The 22,150-nt window shown below is 34.7% G+C and overlaps 1 pseudogene; it reads left to right on the forward strand.

Annotated features, from left to right (window-relative positions):
* The first annotated feature begins 1,612 nt into the window (after window positions 1–1,612).
* On the forward strand, window positions 1,613–6,914 carry LOC110592070 (annotated as a pseudogene).
* Window positions 6,915–22,150: the final 15,236 nt, after the last annotated feature.

Raw genomic sequence — 22,150 nt, forward strand, 5'->3', positions numbered from 1 at the left:
CCAATGTAAAATGTGTATACTAAACAATCTTTAGGTATTTTTCAATAATTAAGATAAAAATGTAAAGTTCAAATAAGTGAGCTGATCCATGGAAAGTGCTCCTTGACATTATTATCTTCATAATATATATTTTAATAATAGTATAATTACAGTATCCCCCCTTTATCTGTGAGGATACATTGCAAGACCCCCAGTAGATCCTGAAAGCACAGACAGTACTGAACCCTATCTACATTATGTTTTCCCTATGCATACATACCTATGATAAAGTTTCATTTATAAATCAGACACAGCAAGAGATTAACAATAATAATAAAATAGGATAATTAAAACAATGTAATAAGTTATATGAATGTGTTCTCTCAGAATATCTTATTGCACTGTATTCACCCTTCTTGTGATGACATGAGATAAAACGCCTATGTGATCAATTGAAAGGAAATGAATATTGGACGAGTTGAAGCTATTATTGAACTGATGGTCTTCAGAAGGAGGATCATCTACTTCTAGAGTGCAGTTGGCTGCGGGTAAAAGAAACCTCAGAAATTGAAATCATGGATAAGAGGGGGACCACTGTTATCTTGTTAAGCAGGGAACTTCCCTTCAATATGTAGGTACTGATGTGGGTTACTGATAACCCTCAAGCTTAGCCATAGAGTCCATGACTAAAAGGTTGTTGCAAAAAATAACATGAATTTTCTTGATGTACTTATAAAATTAAAGTTCTCTGAAGCCAAACTTTATAGTCCACTTTTTTTTTCATGCCTATCAAAAGCGAATTGCAGAATGCCTTATGAAACGCTCTCGGGCACCTGGGTGGCTCAGTTGGTTAAGCGTCTGCCTTCAGCTCAGGTCATGATCCCAGGGTCCTGGGATTAGTCCTGCATCCGGCTCTCTGCTCAGGGTGGAGCCCTGTCTGCCTCTCTCTCTCCCTCTGCCTGCCTCTCTCTCTCTGTCAAATAAATAAAATCTTTAAAAAAATAAATGCAATGCCCTTTGTACTTAAATGTTATGCTTTAATAAGAACTGATAAGTATTCTAACCAGTTATAGAAACACTGGGCACTGTTATATTGATTTGGTTAAAGTGGCTCAGAAATTATTGCCACCAAATGAAGTTTTTGTTTGTTTTTGGAATTCTATTTGGGAATGTAGATTGCTATAATGACATAAAGAAGCAGCAGAAATCATTTTATGCTTTGTTACAGCTTCATTAAATTGTATAACCTAGGGCATGGCTTTAGTAGGAATACTGAAGCAGATCCTGAAGTTGGAACCTGTCCTTAGAGGCTCTCAGCTAACTCTACTTCTCACAGCTGAAAGTCAAATGAGGGAGATCGGAACAGTTTGCCTCCGTTGCTGACACAAGATTATCCCAAGCATTGAATTATGACAGAGTGGTGGATAATTGATGGATAACACACTTCAAATAATTAGTAATCTTTGTACCTTAAGATAGGAGTAAACAAAACCACATCTTTGAGCATAATTACATTGATTAACACACACTAATTAAGTCTTATAATGATATTTGAATAGCCCCCAAAATTTAAATTTATGTCTCCTGCAGCCCATTAATTAATATTAACTCCCTTTTCTGAAAGTGTTTTACCATGTCCCTCACTGACACCAACATCAAAGGTTATCAAGCACTTGATAAAAATTTACAGAATAAGTTGATAACAAAAGAATATGGCCAAAACCCTTGTGTAAGTTCAAAATAGGCTGTGCTATGTGAAAGATAGGTACTATTTATGAAAACATTTCCTCAATAATATTTATGTTCCCCAGGACAAGGAGATTATCTATTACTTTAGGGAAAAATTAGTGAATGATTGTTGAAATAATAAACTGATTTATTTTTTTTGTAAGTCAGTATACAAAGTCACTAATTTATAGACTAGTCCAGAAGTAAAGGACACATGTATATAAAACCAGTTTTCACATAGAACACAGCTTCACTGGAATAAACAACCAGTACATGGTTCAACATTTTATTAAAATATGTGACACATCATATTCTAATTTATCTGCCCACCTCATTAGTTGTTGCACTTCCTCTTATGGTGATGTTTATTGTAAGCATCTATTAGTGCTCTACATATGGTAATTAATATGTGTCGAATAAAGAAACACTGATGAGTGGAGTAAAACACACAAATGGAAAGGGAAGGCTAACTCCTTCTCTTTGGGCAAAGAACTCACAGGGATTATGGGGACATTTCTTCATCTGAAAGACCCACTTAACAGATGGTCTCCACTCTTTATTTGTTGGATATTTAGAATTAAAACAGATTTGGAGAAAATATCAGAGCAAAACTCAAAATGAAATGTTATAGATTAAATAATTTTCAAGAATAACCTTGAAGACTTTTTCCAATCAGGGCATTAAAGTTCTATGAGTATTTCATGAATACTAATTCTAATTTCTGTTCTCTACAATGGGTCTGCTCAAGAAAAGTATAACCTCTGCTAGTTTTTTTCCTAGAAAAGAACTGGCAACAATTAAGAGAAAGGTAAATTCCCAATACTTGATCTCTGATAGTGGCAAAAACCCAGGGAGTAGGTTTGTGCCTCAAGTATATTCTCTACCAGAAAATCTATTGTACAGAAACATTTCCTCCATCTAAAAGGTCCCTTAAAGTAATTGCTACTGCAGAAGCAACCATTCTGATTTGCATTGACTTTCAATATTTCCTGCAGGCATGCAAGACCCTAAATGCAGTTTTCTCATCTAAAAATATGAATTTATAGACACTAGTTTATTGATCATTTCTGCTATTGGGTAGATATTATTGACTTATATCGGACATTCTTTCATAATGCTCTCCCATTAAGGAAATCTGGTGAAAATACACCATAGGACTGCCTTGATACACAATTTCCATTTAAAGATGCTGAAATTGCAGTGTACTGAGATGTTAAGTGTGGTGGATAAAATTACACATAGAATGAATATTACAAATTAAAATTGAGTTCCATAAGAATTCAAAATCAAACATAGCAATAAAATATGTATAGTTACTTAAATGAAATGTTTAATGTTTAAGCTCATGCATTAAAAAAGAGCCTATACAATGGGGAAAAGACAGTCTCTTCAACAAATAGTGCTGGGAAAACTGGACAGCTACATGCGAAAGAATGAAACTGGACCACTTTCTTACACCATACACAAAAATAAACTCAAAATGAATTAAAGATTTAAATGTGAAACCTGAAACCATAAAACTCCTAGTAGAAAACATAGGCAATAATTTCTTTGACATCAGCCATAAAAAAATTTTTAGATGTATCTTAGGCAAGAGAAACAAAAGCAAAATTAAAGTATTGGGACTACACCAAAATGAAAAGTTTTTGCAGGGTGAAGAAAACCATCAACAAAATGAAAATGGGAGAAGATATTTGCAAATGACATATCCAATAAGAAGTTAATAACTAAAATATATAAAGAACTTATGCAAGTTTGCAATACCAAAAATCAAATAATCTGATTAAAAATGGGCAGAGGATCCAAATAGACATTTTTCTCAAGAAGACATACAGATGGACAACAGGCACATGAAAAGATGCTCAATATCACTAATCATCAGGGAAATGAAAATCAAAACCACAATGAGTTATCACTTTACACCAATCAGAATGCCTAAAATCAAAAGCTAAAGAAATAACAAGTGTTGATGAGAATGTGGAGAAAAAGGAATCTTCATGTGCTGTTGGTGAGAATGCTCATTGATGCAGCCACTGTAGAAAACAGTATGGAGATTACTCAAAAAATTAAAAATAGAATTGCCATACAAACCAGTAATTCCACTACTGGCTGTTTATCACACACACACACACATACACTAATTCAAAAAGATATATGCAGCCTTATGTTTATTGCAGCATTATTTACAATGGTCAAGATATGAAAACAATCTAAGTGTCCATGGCTGGATGAATGGATAAATAATATTACCTATATCTATGTCTATATCTGTATCTATCTCTATCCCCCCCCCACACACACACACAAAGGAATACTACTCAGGCATAAAAAAGAAGGAAATCTTGCCATTTGCGACAACATGGATAGACTTTGAGAGTATCATGCTAATTGAAATAAGTAAGACAGAGAAAGACAAATACCAACGATTTCACTTATATGTGGAATCCAAAAACAAGACAAACAAAACCAAACAAAACTAGTAGATATAGAGAACAGATTGGTGGTTATGAAAGGGGAGGGATTTTGGGGGCTGAGTGAAAAGGGTAAAGGGGGTCGATTATATGGTGACAAATGGTAATGACTTACTGTGATAACATTTCATTACATAATGCATGCAAATATCAAATTATTGTGTGGTACACTTGAAACTAATACATTATATACTAATTTTGCCTAAAAAAAGAGCTTGAAAATTCTTTGTTTCCTATTGCTGCTGTTAGAAATTACCATGCAACACAAATGTGTTCTCCTACACTTCTGGAGTTCAGAAATCTTAAAGCAATTTCACTAGGCTAATGGCAAAGCTATACTTGATATGAAAATATTATATAATATAGGTCTAAGAGTATATTCAATAATTCTCTGAGACCTTGATTCTGGCTCTTACTATTACGCTTCAAACTGTACTATTATTACCAATAAGTATCAATAATCCAATGTCTGTTGCTTTCTCTAAAGAAGCTTTCTGAGACAGTCCTCAGTTGAAAAATTTTATCTCTACTTTTTTTTTAGTTGCTTATTGTTAAATGTTAGTGCTCATCCTTTTTCAATTGAACATTTAACAGATATCTGAAATATTTACAAATTCTGTCCTTTGAGGAGCATGTAGATTGGTGTGTTTTACAGATGATGTTCTAATTATTGTATGTTTATGAGAGTTCCTGTGGTGTTAAAAACAAATCAATATATAAAAAGGCATGTACGGACTACTCATGTTAATATGACAAGAAACAATGATTAAGATCAATTTAGAGTTGTCTACCATAAGACAAGACAAAGTGTACATTTTCCTTTTTACTTATTTTACATGATATTCAGAAGAGTAGTTAGAGTTTCAACCAAAATCATTAATATTGAAGCTGCAGGATCGTTACTTAAGCTGCACTGTTTTATTTATGAAATAGATCATTGTTTCAAAAATCCCATTTCAGAAGACTAGTCCAACCCTATTTACAGTGACTACTACTCTGACTAAATAATTGTAATTTATATTATAATTAAAATGTTCAGATTGGTTTTATTCTCTGCTAGATTGTAATGAAGCTTTATGGGTAGCTATAATTAACCTCCACTGATATTAATCATGCACATTTAGGGATCTTGAAATTGCTGATCATACAGTTCTCTTAAAGATGCATGGGGCAGTGTGGATTAAAGAGTATACACAGCAGGGCTTGCAGCCATAGTCTATGTAGTGAGCAAAAATAGATAGTTGCTAGAAGTGACATGCAGAGGTCATTCAGTTCATGTTCATTATAAACTATTTCATTTTCTGCCTGTTGGGTATATGAAAGCCATATATGATGTCACATTTTCTCCAAAGTAGCTCAGGCTCTCGGTAGCTCAAGCTACCTGGCTAATCTGTAAAAGGTGAATGACACTGTTCAATTTTCTATCAGTGACTTTCATCCTCTCCAAGGCTAGCCAAAGAGATCCAGCAAGATTCTGTTCCAGAAGAGAATTTAATAGGAGCTAAATCTTTATGCAGTGTCTTTATGTTTGAAATGTCAGGGCAAATGCACATCCATCTCTCCTTTCTCTTCCATTACTCCCTTTGTTACAATCCACTCCTAAAGTGCTTTCTTTCTTTGGTTCTAATAAGGCCCTGATTTTGTGTTTACTAACATCAAGAACAGAAGCACAATAGGAAATGTGGGTGCATAGTTCAGCAGTAAAACTACTGCTTAAAATATAACAGCATTATGCAGAGAAAGGGGAACCCTCTTACACTGCTGGTGGGAATGCAAACTAGTACAGCCACTCTAAAAAACAGTATGGAGGTTCCTCAAAAAGTTAAAAGTAGAACTACCCTACAACCCAGCAATTGCACTACCAGATATTTACCCAAAGGATGCGAACATAGTGATCCTAAGGGTCACCTGCACCCCAATGTTTATAGCAGCAATGTCCATAAGAGCCAAACTATGGAAAGAGCCCAGATGTCCACTGACAGATGAATGGATAAAGAAGATGTGATATATATATGTACACACACACACACACACACACACACACACACACACACACATAATGGAATATTACTCAGCCATCAAAAATAATGAAATCTGAGTCCTTGGGCTGCTGGGCAGAGCAAGTGCCAGGCCTCCCTCCTGCCAATGGGGCCTTCCCTCTCCTCGAGTTGTTATCCTCCCAGCCGTTCAGGGATATGGCATCCAGAAACCAGGTTTGATGATGTCATGAGAAGACTCTTGTCTGGAAATGGCCAACCAGAAGGAGAAGCTAAAAATCAAGCAAGAGCAGTTGACGAACAAGATTGTGGCAAACCCTGAGGACACTAGCTCCCTGGAGGCTCGAATTGTTGCCTTGACTGTCAAGATTAGCAATTATGAAGAACACATGCAGAAACATTGAAAGGACAAAGCCCACAAGCACTATCTGCTGATGAGCATCGACCAGAGGAAAAAGATGCTCAAAAACCTCCATTAAGACCAACTACAGTGTCTTTGAGAAAACATGCAAGGAGCTGGGGATTGAGTACACCTTTCCCCCTCTGTATCACCGGAAAGGCCATCAACGCTGGGCAACCAAGAAGGCCCTGTGCTTTCGGGTTTTCCAGGAGGTACAAAAGTTCAAGAAGCAAAAAAAGGGCCTTAAAAGCCAGAGTAGCAGTAGCCCGAAAACAAGGCCAGAAGAACCCAGAGAGCCCTTCTAAATCTGGAACAGAGGCAATCAAAGAAAACCAATAAACTTTATTAGACTTTAAAAAAATGAAATCTTGCCATTTTCAATGACATGGATGGAACTAGAGGGGATTATGCTAAGCGAAATAAGTCAATCAGAGAAAGACAATTATCATATGATCTCACTGATATGTGGAATTTAAGAAACAAAACAGAGGATCATAGGGGAAGGGAAGGAAAAATAAAATAAGGTCAGATCAGAGAGGGAGACAAACCATAAAAGACTTTTAACTATAGGAAACAAACTGAAGGCTGCTGGAGGGGAGGTGAGTGGGGGGGATGGGGTAATTGGGTGATGGGCATTAAGGAGGGCACTTGATGTAGTGAACACTGGGTGTTCTATGCAACTGATGAATCCCTAAACTCTACCACTGAAACTAATAATACACTATATGTTAATTAATTCAATTTAAATAAAATAATTTTTTTTAAAAAGAACAAGAAAAAATATAACCACATTATGTTTTAGAATTGGCCTAAGAACCTGGATTACACACTTTTTTTAGTTATGGAAATGTGGAATTTATTTTTTTTATGTTTAGTTAGCCCACATACCTGGCCTGGTTCTGGGGGCATACCCTTTGGGAAGCCTTCTTGGACCCTCAAGAACCCTGTCCTTTGGGTTTCTATGCCCCCTGGACTTCCTTGGCTGTCTCCAGTTGAACAGTTTCTGGAGGGCAGGGTCCAGATCCTATTTATCTCTGTATTCTCGAAGCCCTGTCACCTACACTCAGTAGGAGCTCAGTCAATGTTCAGAGAACGGAGCCTGCTGGGGTCCCTTCTACCTGAGGGGAAGACAGAGTTGGATCTGTTGATAAGAGGTGCCCCTGGGCTGAAGAAACCAAAGGGCAGCTGGGGTCAGAACACCGCCCAGGACTGCTGGGCATCTCGGCAGAGTGGCTGAAGCCTCTCTGTGCCCTTCTTCCTCTCACTCCACCCCAGGCTTCCTGGACAACTAGGCCAGTCCCAGATCTGAGTCTCCCACAGCCAGCACCCAGAAAAAAAAAAAGTTTTTGATGTAAGTGTTCAATGATTCATTAGTTGCGTATAACGCCCAGTGCTCATCACAATTTCTTTGACCAAAACACTTGTCTTTTGCTTGTATTCCTTCTCTATCCTCCCCCTTCACTATTTCTAATACCTATTGAAATACCTATTTCAGTCAATTCATTTAGTTACCATAAATGGGGTATAAACCACCACCTTCAGCAGTGGCACAAAGACCAGGAAACATTTATGGGAGGTATGAGTATACAAACATAACTGTGAAAAATTCAATTTAATTTAAAGTACCTTAAACCTTAACCCCAAGCCATCTCAACACAATTTGAAATTTCATGTTTTTCAAAATTAGCAACTCCAACAGCCAGAGGGCATTAATTAGTGCCAGGTAATGGGAATTTTCCTATTGCCATGGATAAAAAATTCTTATCTCCTTAACTGCTTCTTCCAGTAAGTGAGATGGTATTCTTTCTATATTTCAGGACCTGCATTTTTTTCTTTTCTCAGGCTATTTTCAATAGCTTAAAATCATTAATATTGAAGCTGCATGATCCTTACCTAAGCTGCACTGTTTTATTTATGAAATAGATCATTGCTTCAAAAATCCTATTTCAGAAGACTAGCCCAATCCTATTTATAGTGACTACTACTCTGACTAGACAATTGATGCTAACATTTAGGTCTGAAACTATGCAGGACCTTAGGTATTACCCTGCTAACAGGATAGCCTGCTGCAGTTTTACACACACACACACACACACACACACTCAAGCAGGCATACCCCGCTTTTCAAAAGTTTATATTAGGCCACTTTGCTTTTATGAAAGACCTGCATTCGTACGTGTTTTTGCTAACTAAAAGAAATGCGAAAAGGACTTCTACTTTTACAGGAAAAGGTGAAAAGCAAAAATAGCGTTCGGCATATGTTTTTGCAGCAAACTCACCCTTAGCAGCCAGAGTGGCCCCCCAAGCTCTTTCCCCAGGAAAAATGCATTTCAGCATCTCAGCATCTCAAGCCACTGTAACTTTGAACTATATCTGTGAACATCTACATTATTTCAATTTATTTTGTGCATCCTTAGCAAGATGTGTCCTAAGTTTTCAGAAAAGCTTAAGAGAGGTTGTTTTTTGGGTCTGAAAATGTTCAAAAATTTTTAATATAAATTAATGATAATTGTTTCTTCACTTAAGCTGTTTCAGCCTACAGAAATTTTCATAGGAAAGCTCTTCTTTCAGATAGTGGGAGACTCCTGTATAGACATATATATGTATACACACATATATATATGCATATACACATTTTATATATGATTATATATATACATATAATATATAATACATACAATAATACACATATATATGCGTATACATTTATATATGATATTTATTTATATATGTGTATATATACAGAGTATGTATCTCTCTATAATAATCTATATCCGTATCATCTATATCCATATGTATCTACCATCTATTAACAGGAACACTATATTTCTGGATCAGAAAACAGACTTTTGGGGCGCCTGGGTGGCTCAGTTGGTTAAGCGACTGCCTTCGGCTCAGGTCATGATCCTGGAGTCCCTGGATCGAGTCCCGCATCGGGCTCCCTGCTCAGCAGGGAGTCTGCTTCTCCCTCTGACCCTCCCCCCTCTCATGTGCTATCTCTCATTCTCTCTCTCTCAAATAAATAAATAAAATCTTAAAAAAAAAAAGAAAACAGACTTTTTTATTTATTCACAAAGCAATCTGAGCAGCACTGATTCGATGTGCCCCAGTCCTCCACAGGGTAATGCAATGACAGCAAAATGTCACGGTGTGCAGTGGTTACACCAGAGGAGATGCAGTTATGAAACCTGGAGCATGTGCAGGGCAGCTCGTACACGCTCTGGAGATAGAGTAAAGGAGACCTTTGTTCTGGAATACAGACAAATCCTCTCTGGGGGAGGATAGGGGAGATGGAGGGAAGGTCTTTAGCTCTTTCATGAGTCTGAAGTATAAAGAAATGCTCCAAATTTACTGTACTTAGAATCTAAGTAAATGGATCCAGGGGAGAGCCTACTTTACATTCCCTTGGAGCAATACACAACGTCTAACTTCGAAGTCATGTTTACCATTCAATCCTCCTTAAACCCAAGTACCAGTGTTCTTTGCTCTCAAAGCTCTGACCATACAGAAACATAAAAAGTATTCATGGAGTGTTGTTTCCAAACACCAACATGGATTGTTTCCATAGATATTTAGTAATTATGGGATCTGAACTCCAAGAGATCACTTCCGTATTCCAACCTTTTGCCCTTAAATTAACAGCATTGTCTTCCCTCCAGTCATTCTGGCTACCTAGCATAATTTTTTCAATAATCCTAAATAATTATAACCCAGTGGTTTTTATTACTGTGGAATAACATTTTTGCATTACACAGCCTGCACAAGTTCTGATATGGAGATCCTTAAATGCTGGTCTATGTGTTGAAACCATCTGGTCTCATTAAGGAAGACCATTGACATTTTTGAGCAGGAATGTGTCCATAGTGTTAATTTATGGTGATTATTTCAGTAGCAGTTGGTTTGAAATATAAATGTAGAGAAACAGGAGACTGGGAAAATACATTAGAAAATATTGTAGTAATCCAGGTATAAGATGATATATTCATGCACTAGAGTAGCAATAAGAGTAATGAAAAGGAGGCATTTAAAGCAGGAAACATTCAAAGGGAAGAGCTGATACCTGAATTTGGAAGTATGGGTATAAAGAAAAGTCAAAACACCAAAACTTAAGTGGTGGGGAAAATGAAAATATCTTTACTTATAATTAAAGTCAAAGGAGAATGTTAGATTTGGTGGGAATAGAGAGCTTTTAGAAATGTTATGTTTGAAATGTTAGAACAGCCAAGTAGAAAGGCATACTCTAGAGTGTCACTAACCAGAACATGGGGCTGTATTGATCGTGGATATGGCAAATGCAATTATATTTATGTTCTTTCCGTTAGAATAGCTAGTTTATTCCTGGTCTTAGTCACTTAATGAAGCTATTTTTTTCTGGTGGAAACTTAGTCTCATAGACAAGTATGACATGCTTTTCTTATGAAGTCTTCACACATTTCTAGCTGTGTCATTATTTTCAGGAACATTAACTGTCACAGGTGGTATCAAAACTTTACAGGTTTTTGTCCTCTGAAATCTCTGTAATATGTTTTGAGTATGTGTTTCAGAGGATATCTCTTTTTATCTTAAAAACTAAATTGCACACAGTTCAATCTCATTCCATTAGGGATATTACATTAGGGTGTTTCCCATCTCTGTGGATTAGTTGTATATTTAAGTTAAAGTGAATCAATATAATTGTACTTCTAATGATTTCACTTTTCCCGTGAAATATTAATGTATTTTACGAATGAATAGAAGGTGTACTTCTAATATTAGTTAATGGCCAATTGTTCCTTTTAAGTATTATTCCCAAAGATGTTCTCAGTAATCATTTGCTGTTTTCCTTTTCTGTATAACACATGGGTCACAATATGATGTCAACACAGACCTTTATAGTTTTTACCTCCTTTTGATACCATTTCAGGTGAATTATAGGCACTACAACTTTTAACAAGTTTTCAAATTATCTAAAATGTTACAACTAATATTTGGTTGTAATTCAAGAACAAAAATATATAAAATCTTGAACAAATCTAATTATCTGATTTATTTTACAAGAATTAAAACAATTATACTTAGGTTAATACATAAGCCTACCATTAGAACTCTCCTGGTACTTTAAGGTAAGGTATGATGCATATCTGTATGTTATATCTGAAGCTAATAGTAGTCTCCAGGAACACAAGCCTTTAATTTCTTGTCTAGTTGCTATATTTTTGTGGAATAAACAAATAACAAAAATGAACACTTAAGTGATAGGTAGTAAATTAACCTTTTCAAAGAAGGTACTACAATGGCTAAGCAGGTAAAATCAACAAACTGTCATATTTTTCAAACTACAGACCACTTAGACCAGGTAAAATGCATGTGACTAGGGGCTCCTGGGTGGCTCAGTCAGTTAAACATCTGACTCTTGATTTGTCATGAGATTGAGATTCTCTCTGTTCCTCTCCCTCTGCCCTTCTCCCCCTCCCCTTAAAAATGCATGTGGCAAATGATTTAACTTGGGCATGCATTTTTCTGCCTTCTTTATAAGAGGAAGCAGATGAACACAGTAATTTCATGCGTCTAGATGAAATCACTATTATAGCTCTGACTTGATGATATACTTTTGTGACTTTTTTGGTAGGTTTAAATATGCAGTTGGAAAAAAAAAGAGATCTCTTAAGATAACACACATTCTAATATGGCTTGTATTGAGATGAAAATAAGCAACAATAAACTTCCATGGCTCAGATTTTGAGATATGCCACTTTAAAGGAAAAGCATTTTAAGGGGCATAGTCCTAATGTTGGAAATCTGCAAAGAGAACTGGATCATAATGATGTATAAACTCCCAGAAGAGTTAGTGCAAAATCAAATCTTACCAACCTATATCCTTGAGATACAGAAATTGTATGATTAAATTAAAGCGTAATTTTAGGAATCTTTTACCATATATTTCAATTGTGTGCTCTTTCTCTACAAATAATAAACTGAATGAGCTAGGAAAGAATTAAATATCAATATACTTGTAGGAATACTTCCTACTCTTGAAATGGCTTATTTGTAGAAATGACTTTAGGGGACTAATATGAAGAATGCCATGGAAGCAACCTTATGATAAGTCATTTGTTTTTCTGTAATCTGCCTTATTGTTTATCTTGTTAAGAAACTTGTTGAGCAATTCCGCTGGATCTCCTGGCACCTGACAGGAGCATCATCAGTCACTGCACAAGCGTTGGCCTACAAACTCTTTTACGGGATTCAGGAGGGATATGGATTTAAATTTTAAACTGGTTTCTGTCAGTGTGACAAATGAACACCAGAAAATTGTAGGACAATGGTAGAATGTTGAAATGCATGCCAGAAGTAATAGGCCAATCTTCAAGTGGAATCAACAAAAATAGCCTTAAAGCATCTCCAGGTTATACGGTTACTATCATTCTATGTCCAAGGCATATGGACAGCCTATTACTGAAGTTTTCAACTCTGCCTTATATTTAGAAGTAACATAACTGACTGCTTAGAGTAATTAAACCTTTTAGAATGAAAAACCCTGTTAATAAAGTATTAAATTCTTAGCATCAATTTTTTCAAGAGTCAAATAACAAAGAATAACCTAACAAAGTCTTAAGATAATGACACCTAAAATTTTCCCCCAGTTTATTTTTCCCAGATTCATTTGCTTTATTCCTTTACTAGTTACATATAATGGTGATACTCTGAAGTGTGCTATCTTATTCAGATTTTAAGAATATGTTTTTGCCAGAAAGAACTAGAAAAGATTACTGCATTTGATGAAGTGCATTTTAATAGATCTAGGGACTCGTAACAGAAGTAACTGGAGAGTGACTGCTATATTATCAGATGGAACACACTGGGGCCTCCCTCAGGATTTAGATTCTACACTTAGAAGTCAAAACTAGAAAAATGCTGGGCTTCAGACTTTTCCGATTCCCAACAGCTTTGCTTTGTATCCTTGTGAAGCAGCTTCGCTGTTCTCTAGCGATGAAATCCAACTTACAAGTGGTTCAACGTTGATATGCTAATACAAGTAACTTTAAGATGCTGCTGGGAATATTTCATACGGAATTTTAATATTTCATATGGAATTTTAAATGCATGCCCAAGTTAAATACGGAATTTTAATAAATTTATTTTTAATAAATATTTTATAAAATTTCTAAACTAAATGCTTGTCAGAGTTATCGCTGCGCAATTGTGAAGAATAAAATCTTAAATGAAAACGCCTATTCATAAATGTGCTTTAATTAAAGATTCTCTTAACACTTGCCTTCACCTGAATCTCAAAAGTTTTGTAAAAACAGATTCTAATTGTTTTAAGTAAAAAAAAAAAAAATGCTGTTTAGCTTTAAAATGTTGAGGTCAAGTCATTTTTATGAATTGTTCATCATATGGTAAATTTGCATCCATTTGAAAATATTAAAATTAAGAGGGTTTTTTGCTGTTATCGTTTTTGAGAGAGAGGTGAGGGAGGACAGAGAGAGAGGGAGAGAATCTTAGGCAGGCTTCACAGAGTCTGAGATGCTTATCAAGAGTCAGATGCTTAACCGACTGAGCTACCCAGGCGTCCCAAGAGCTTAATTTTATAACATGAGATGATATCTATTTTATTTACAGATAATAAGGGATACAGACGGCAAGAAATATGTGTTTGCCTTTATTAACATTTTTTTGCCATTAGAGCAATGAATATCATAAATAAAAATAAGTGTTCAAATTGTGATGGCACAATTTAATACTTTGCTGAAAATGCAAGGTTGTTTTTTCTTGTTTATTATATAAAAACTATATTTCCTATCTGAATTTATCTAAAATAGAAGTGATTTAAGCCACAGAGCCACCAAATATTTTAATGATATTAAGTGCTGTTTATATATATATATATATATATATATATGACACAGGATAGTGAGCTTCAAGTTGCTAAAGGATCTGTATTATTATACGGATATCACTGATAGTCCTGAACATGCTAAAATGAAAACTACTAAAACAAACAATAAAGTAGGCCTGGTAAACTAATTTTAGCAATCTCATACATCTCTGTCAGTTCAAATCTGTATGACTTACAGATCAACCTGATCCTCTGGGGAGTCCAAGGGAACATCACCCCTTTATAATCATCATGGTAACTATAGAATATATTTATGTAGTATTGCTAAATATCATAAGGGCTATAAAATATATCACTAATCAATTTCATACAGAAATAATGACAAATAGCCAAGGTGAACTCTATTCTAAAAAATGCACATACTACAGAAAATTGTGTTAGCAGAGCTATGAATCGATACACTTAACTAAATACATTAGCAATATATTGTTTAATTTTTCTTTAGAGTATGGGAACATATGTAAATGTGAAATATAAACACAAGTAAGAATAAGGGAAAAAAGGTTTGGGCCATGAGCAAATTCAAATATTAAGGAAAGTGAAATATAAAAGAAAGGAAGGTAATAGAACACACAACTGTAAAAATTTCACCAGAAATATAGGTTCAAATAAAACAAACAAATGAAGATAATAAAGTGAAATGAAATGTGCTTTAATTTTCTTTCAACATCTTGGAGTTCTGAGCAGAATTACAGCACCTACCCCATAAACTTGCTTAGCAAATATTCATTAAAATGAAATATACTGATGATGGTTGCCAAAAGTGAATAGAATTGCTCTTCTTTCTAAATACTATGGAGTTGATTATATTGGAAAAGTCAGGATCTAAAGCCAAAATTTCTCTTAATAATCAAAGTAAAACCATCTTTGGCAATCCTACTCTAAAAACCAAACTAGAAATCACTTAAACTCAAATTACCCTTCAAAGTTCCTTAGAAAGTTGTGATGTTGAAGACCTACAGACTTTTTCTCATAAGGTTGGCTGTAACTCAACCAAAGTTTTTCTCTAGCATTGAAGAGATAGCTCTTTTGTTTTGCAACAGCTAAAGTAGATGTCTTACACTGGGGGGCTTTATATTAAATTTAAAATTTTCCTTAAATATCTAGAATCACATTCAGCATTAGGAGAGATCTGTCTAATTCTGGGCCAGGGGTTCTGAACCTAAGGGAATGAGCAAATCTAATTATTTCAAGCTCACTTCTGGGTATAAGTTCAGTAAGTGGATTGATAATAAGAATTGTCCAGGCTATTTGCTATTTCTATCTTTGAAAAAAATCCCACTCTGTCTTTTTTCAAAGTCCCTACATATATTAAATAGTTAAGTTGAATGTATATATGACGTGATTCCACAATATAATTCTTATAGTATTTTGTCTCTACATTAAATTCACCTTATTAGGGTTAGTTATTTCATTGTTTTTACCTTTACAAAAATATGGATATATCTTTCCTCCCTAAATTGGTCCTAATGATTCCTTTGAATGAGATCAAGAGAGAGTTGCTTATTTCCATATATGATATTCTGATTAATCCTGACATAATAAAGTGCTGGAAAAGATAGGACATTTTTCAAGGAGATTATGGTTTTAGTTAAGTGAGTAGAGATGTGTAAAACTAATTTCAGTCTTGGGGCGCCTGGGTGGCTCAGTCATTAAGAGTCTGCCTTCGGCTCAGGTCATGATCCTGGGGTCCTGGGATCGAGCCCTGCATCGGGCTCCCTGCTCAGCGGGAAGCCTGCTTCTCCCTCTCCCGCTCCCCCTGCTTGTGTTCCCTCTTCCACTGTGTCTCTCTCTGTCAAATAAATAAATAAAATCTTTATAAAAAATAATTTCAGTCTCATTTGGGACAACAATTTACTTTATTTTCAAGATGCCAGGTAGATTTGTATGGACTTATGTGAAATATTTTTTATGCTATACCATAAGCACAAGCATTGGTTATAATTCTTGCTCTTTTATACTTGAGTCATTTATCTATCTGCTTTGCACTTAAGAGTATTAAAAATCCATCCTTTATAAACCTAAGCTATTTTACAACTTATTTTGTAATAAATAAGATGTATAAGAGATATACATGTCATTAAGTTTCAATTAAGGACGACAGAAAAACCAATTGATGAACAGTACAGAGACACATGACAGCTTTGAAACATTTTAAATGTTGATACCAGTTTTTCTCCAGCATTTCACAGATTGTGATCTGATAATACTCTGTTTGGATGAAAGTGTTGGCTCAGGGAAAATGACACATCTCCTGTTTTGCTTTTTCTTCTAGTGAAACTCCAGTAATGCTGGTATGGAGGGATTCTGGAGTGGTGTTGAAGAGCAAAACTGAGGAGATAATGGGGATGCCTGGGTGGCTCAGATGGTTAAGCGTGTGCCTTTGGCTCAGGTCATGTTCCCAGGGTGCTGGGATCGAGCCCCACATAGGGCTCCTGGCTCAGCGAGGAGCCTGCTTCTCCCTCTCCCTCTGCCTCTCTCCCTGCTCAGGCTTTCTCTCTCTCTATCTCTGTGTCTCAAATGAATAAATAAAATCTTTAAAAAATAAATAAATAAAAATAAACTGAGGAGATAATGGAGACTAACTGAATAGAGAGTTCACATGAACTGAGCACTGGTGGTGGATGAGAAGAAGGAAAATATCAGAAGATCTGAGGAGAAAGCATTGTGGTCTGAGGAAACAGGGAAGGAGAAAGTTAGGCTCTGTGAAGAACATTAAAGGTTAAGTGATGAGAAAATAGCAACTAAGAGGGGAATGGGAAGAGACAAACTGAAAACATATGCAGACTTTTGAAAGTTCTAGTCCTACTAAGTAGTTTGGGCTTCATTTTAAAGGCTAATTCACTGTGGACTGTCCTCATTTATAAAGTGAGGATAATGCTATTATACATTGCATAAGGTTGTTATGATAATAGCTAATAGTTACACAATATGATGTGTTAGACACTGTTTAAAAGTGTGTTTAGGATTAAAACTCCTTTTGATATAGATACCATCATCCCCATTTTATGGATAAAGATATTGAGGCAGAGAAAATTAAATTGTACAAGTGACACACTTTGGACATGCATGCACTTCTTAAATGTCAGAACCAAAATCTCTACCGAAGCCATTGACCTCTAGCTGCTGCGCTCATAACCACACATATACTAGACTCTGTTATCAGAACTAAATGAGATTATGTATGTAATGAAGGAATGTCACCACTCTGATACTGTTTATGTCCTATGCTCTAAAATCAACACTTCTCCCTTCAAGTCTTAAATATTTTAAATCCTGTACACCTTTTATAATCTTGTTTCAAAAGCTATAGCCCTTGCTTCATTTTCTCAGCCTCTGTAGTCTCTAGTGCTTCATATGTGTGCCCATGGTTACCTTCCCCCTGATTTCAGTATCTCACTCTCCTCTCTCATTTTAACATCAGGTAAAATAAAATAAAATAAATAAAATAAAATAAAATAAAAACAGAAAATGTGTAAATAGCCTCAGCTTCCTATTTTTTAAGTTTAAAATTGTGTCTCTTACCCACTATAGGGTGCTTCATTTCATGTTCTAAGGATGTTTAAATAATTCCTATGACTAGATTTTCTGACCAGTTTGACTAATGCACTTAACACCCAACAGCATTTTCTTACAGAAAGGGGAATTACTAGAGATTATAAAAAGTTAAAAAAAATATGTCAAATGACTATGACAAAGCAGTAAAATATTCATCACGTTACAAATGTCGAGAATGTGTATATCTCTTTCAAATATTTGAAGGAATTAGGTGTAGAGTCAAGGATTCATTAAAAAATAAAACAAAAATTAAACCACACTTTTTGAATCATTTCAAAATTCAATTGTTAAAGTTTTTCTTTTAGATCTAGTTCTACGAAATAATCTCCTCAGCAAGAGAGACTGTTTTTGTTTCATATTTTAGTTTCATACCCTTTAAGCTGTTTATTTCATTATTATGAGTTTTAGTGGTTCCAAAGTATCTTCATTTTTTTTTTTTGTAATATAATATGATTTTCCCCTTGGTGGCCTTGTTTGAGAAAAGTGCTTTGTTATGATTCTCAATACAGTCACTAGAGTTCTTCCAGTCAAATAGTTTGAATTTAGATATAAAGAAAAAGTAGATACCAACAGATGAGCCATCCTGTTCAAAACAGACATGACTAGATACTGGTAAACCAAAAACATACTTGGAAATGATTTGAAGGTTATAGAAATCCAAGAAGCTATAATGCAAAAATTACTTCAAGATCATCATCAATCAACCCAATTCATTTACAGACAGTAAGGCCTTTGGTTTTTTTTGAAACATGCCAGAAAATGAACAATATTGACAATACCAAAGGTCACGTGTGATGTTGAATTTCAATTTCATTTCTCATTAAATATTTGCTTCCAACTAGGATATATTACAAAGAACTTAGTTTCAATACTTTGGTTATATCGTCCTAATCCAAACAATGATTCCTGACTAAAACAAAACCATACTTCAGATCTATTCTACTGTTAAAGTTACAAATCCAAACATCCAATGTGGTTTTTCTTTGCATACAACCTAGCTTTTTCTTCTAAACTGAGTTCATATCCCCCTAATTTCTTCCTAGGGAATCTGTAAATAATCCTGAAAACATGTTTCACAACACAATGAAATTACAATTTCCCTGTACATCAAATTAAAAATTATTTTATTTCATCCATTTTAGATACTGCATTTTTAAATTTTGATTTCTTTTTTTTTTTTTTTTTTTTTTTAAAGATTTTTTATTTATTTATTTGAGACAGAGAGAATGAGAGAGACAGAGAGCACATGAGAGCGGGGAGGGTCAGAGGGAGAAGCAGACTCCCTGCAGAGCAGGGAGCCCGATGTGGGACTCGATCCCGGGACTCCAGGATCATGACCTGAGCCGAAGGCAGTCGCTTAACCAACTGAGCCACCCAGGCGCCCTAAATTTTGATTTCTTATCTCTAACATTATTTCCTTTTATCTCTTTATCCTTCCTTGAAACACAAAAAATATAAATGTGATTTTTGTCATAGAACAGAGATACATGATGAATATTCTCTACTGAATATATTTTGAATTATTATTGTATGGTATTGAACTTTCTCCTGTTTGAAAAAAATAAAGATTGTCTTTGAAATATTTAAATTCTTACCTACAAGTTTCCTTATACTGAAAACAAACAAACCCGGCATTTCCTTTAATGTATGGAAGATCTTTGATTTAGTCCTACATAGTCTTTAATTGAGGGTAATAACATATGAATGAGTTTGAGATTTTGAGGGTGGATGTGTTAATATTTTTTTTTAAGAATCTAGCTTAATAGCACACTTAGCCTTTGTCTGATTCAATAAGAAATCTTATAACCATTTTTCTTATTAGATGCCAAACGGAAAAAAAAAAATCTTCCCTGAGTGTAGAACTAGTGTTCTGTTGTAATAAGAAAATTTTGTCTAGTCATTAATTTGCCTCTTGAATTTTATTTTTAGCAGAATATTTTCAGTATCTTTTTTACTTGATTCATAACATTATTTGAATTTCAACTATCATTTATGTGTGAAAGAATTTCCCCATACCAAATAAAAATAGCTGTAGAACCAATGTTCTAATAAGAAAATTTTGTCTAGTCATTAATTTGCCTCTTGAATTTTATTTTTTAGCAGAATATTTTCAGTATCTTTTTTACTTGGCTCATACATTACTTGAATTTCAACTATCATTTATGTGTGAAAGAATTTCCCCATACTAAATAAAAATAGCTTATAGATTTTAGGTGTTGATTCTATTTCTTGCGTATTTCTACAGTTTTGGTCCTAATACTTTGCAACTACTGGGACAATAACATACATAAGTTTTTATATATACATATTTTATTAGAGGGACAAAATTGTCTCTAATCATAGAAATTAACAACAATGATTTTAGAGTTAGTGTTAAAACATGTAAATTCCCATTTTAAACTCTCTAATATTCCTGTGATTATACTAATTTTAGAAATAGCTATCTTCTCCATATTTATAATGTTTCCATATGTATTTGAAAAACGTTTCCAGAGTTTCAAAATTCTTTATTATGTTAGGGGTACATAATAAAGAAGTCCTCTCTTTTTATTTAGAAAAAAAATCTTAGTTTTTGGACTAAATATAGTTTCATGGTTGGAAAAGTTCTTTTTGTCAATCTCAGGCAACTGCTTCTAGCATGCAATTTGTCATTTGAGAAGTAAGTGGAGCATGGCCCAGGTGTGAAGTGAACTGATGGAAAATTATGAATCAAGTTAGCAAGAAGGAGAATTCCAAGGTTGGCTTGAAATATCAGGAAGACCTATACTTCAGGAATCATGGGCAGAATTATGGAAACAGTTCATGTAAGGCATTAATAAAAACAGTCTGAAGAAATGACAAAAAGTTATTATGCCAGTTTAAGTCTTGAAAAGTAAGGCAGATACTGAGAAAACCTTCAAAGGGTAAAACTGAAAGCAAAAAAAGGAATGGTTTTGTCAGTCTTACTTAAAACATATTCTTGTTCTTCTAACTGCAAAGCAATATGTTATATCCTCAGGATAAAAATAATAAATAAAACAAATAAGGTCCATATCTTCTAAACTTAGAGTCAGTAATGCCAAGATCAAGTCTACATTTTTTTTTATCTTGAGTATATATGCTGGTCCCACTTCAACCCATACTCAATCTACAGCCAGAGTGCAGAAACCTGAGTTAGTCTAATTAGGTCTAAGGGGAAGTCATAAATATATACACTACAGCCAGAATTTACCAATCAAAAAATTCAGGTATGGGGTATGGTACAGTTTGGGTTGCCTTCTCTAACAACATTCATTATTTTGGTTAGAAAAGTCTTAAGTGTTATTTGAAAAATATCATATAATAAAAAAAAAGCATGAAGAGTAAAACCAAGGTCATCTTTCATTCTATCTACCACTGATTGCTCTGTTAACATTTTTATGTATATCTGTTCAAAGTTATTCTATTCCTGTAACACAAATTTAGATATGCTGCTTGATTTTACTACTGTGAATTACTTTTAAAACTTTTTATTGTTATGACCTTTTACTTTTGATCAAATCCAAAATCCTTGACAGGCTCTACGTATTCCTTTAGCCTCTTAAACCTTGCCCTTCAGTCCAGGGAAGCTCCTCACAGTGACCCAGCACTGAGATAGGTGGTAGACGTGCTTGATATGTTCTTGCAACATGCCAGCTTTTACTGACCTAATTCCTTCTTCTCATGTGTATTTTATCTTAATTTTCATTTTCCTTGACTTCCCCTAATCCCTCAGGCAAGGTTGCACTCTGTAATTCTCTGCAATAATTAGTACACTTGATATATCTTATTTTAGCCTCTTCATTCTCACTAACTTTTCTTTTTAAAGATTTATTTATTTGAGAGAAAGAGAGAAAGAAAAAGTGCAAGTGGGAGGAGGGGCAGAGGGCCAGACCCATCTTGGGTCTTCAAGAATCTTAAGAATCTTCATGACCCATGAGATCACTACCTGAGCCAAAACCAAGAGTGGGACGCTCAAAAGACTGAGACACCCAGGTGCTCCTCTCACTAACTTCTTAATTATATTGTCATATATTGTATCTTCATTGTTTGCTGATATACTTTCACTTAGTAAATGTTTGTTGACTGAATCAATACCCTTTTCATAAACTGATTATTATAAATTTTAGATATATTTCCA

Source organism: Neomonachus schauinslandi, chromosome 3 (genome assembly GCF_002201575.2).
Source record: "Neomonachus schauinslandi chromosome 3, ASM220157v2, whole genome shotgun sequence".
Taxonomy (NCBI): Eukaryota; Metazoa; Chordata; class Mammalia; order Carnivora; family Phocidae; genus Neomonachus; species Neomonachus schauinslandi.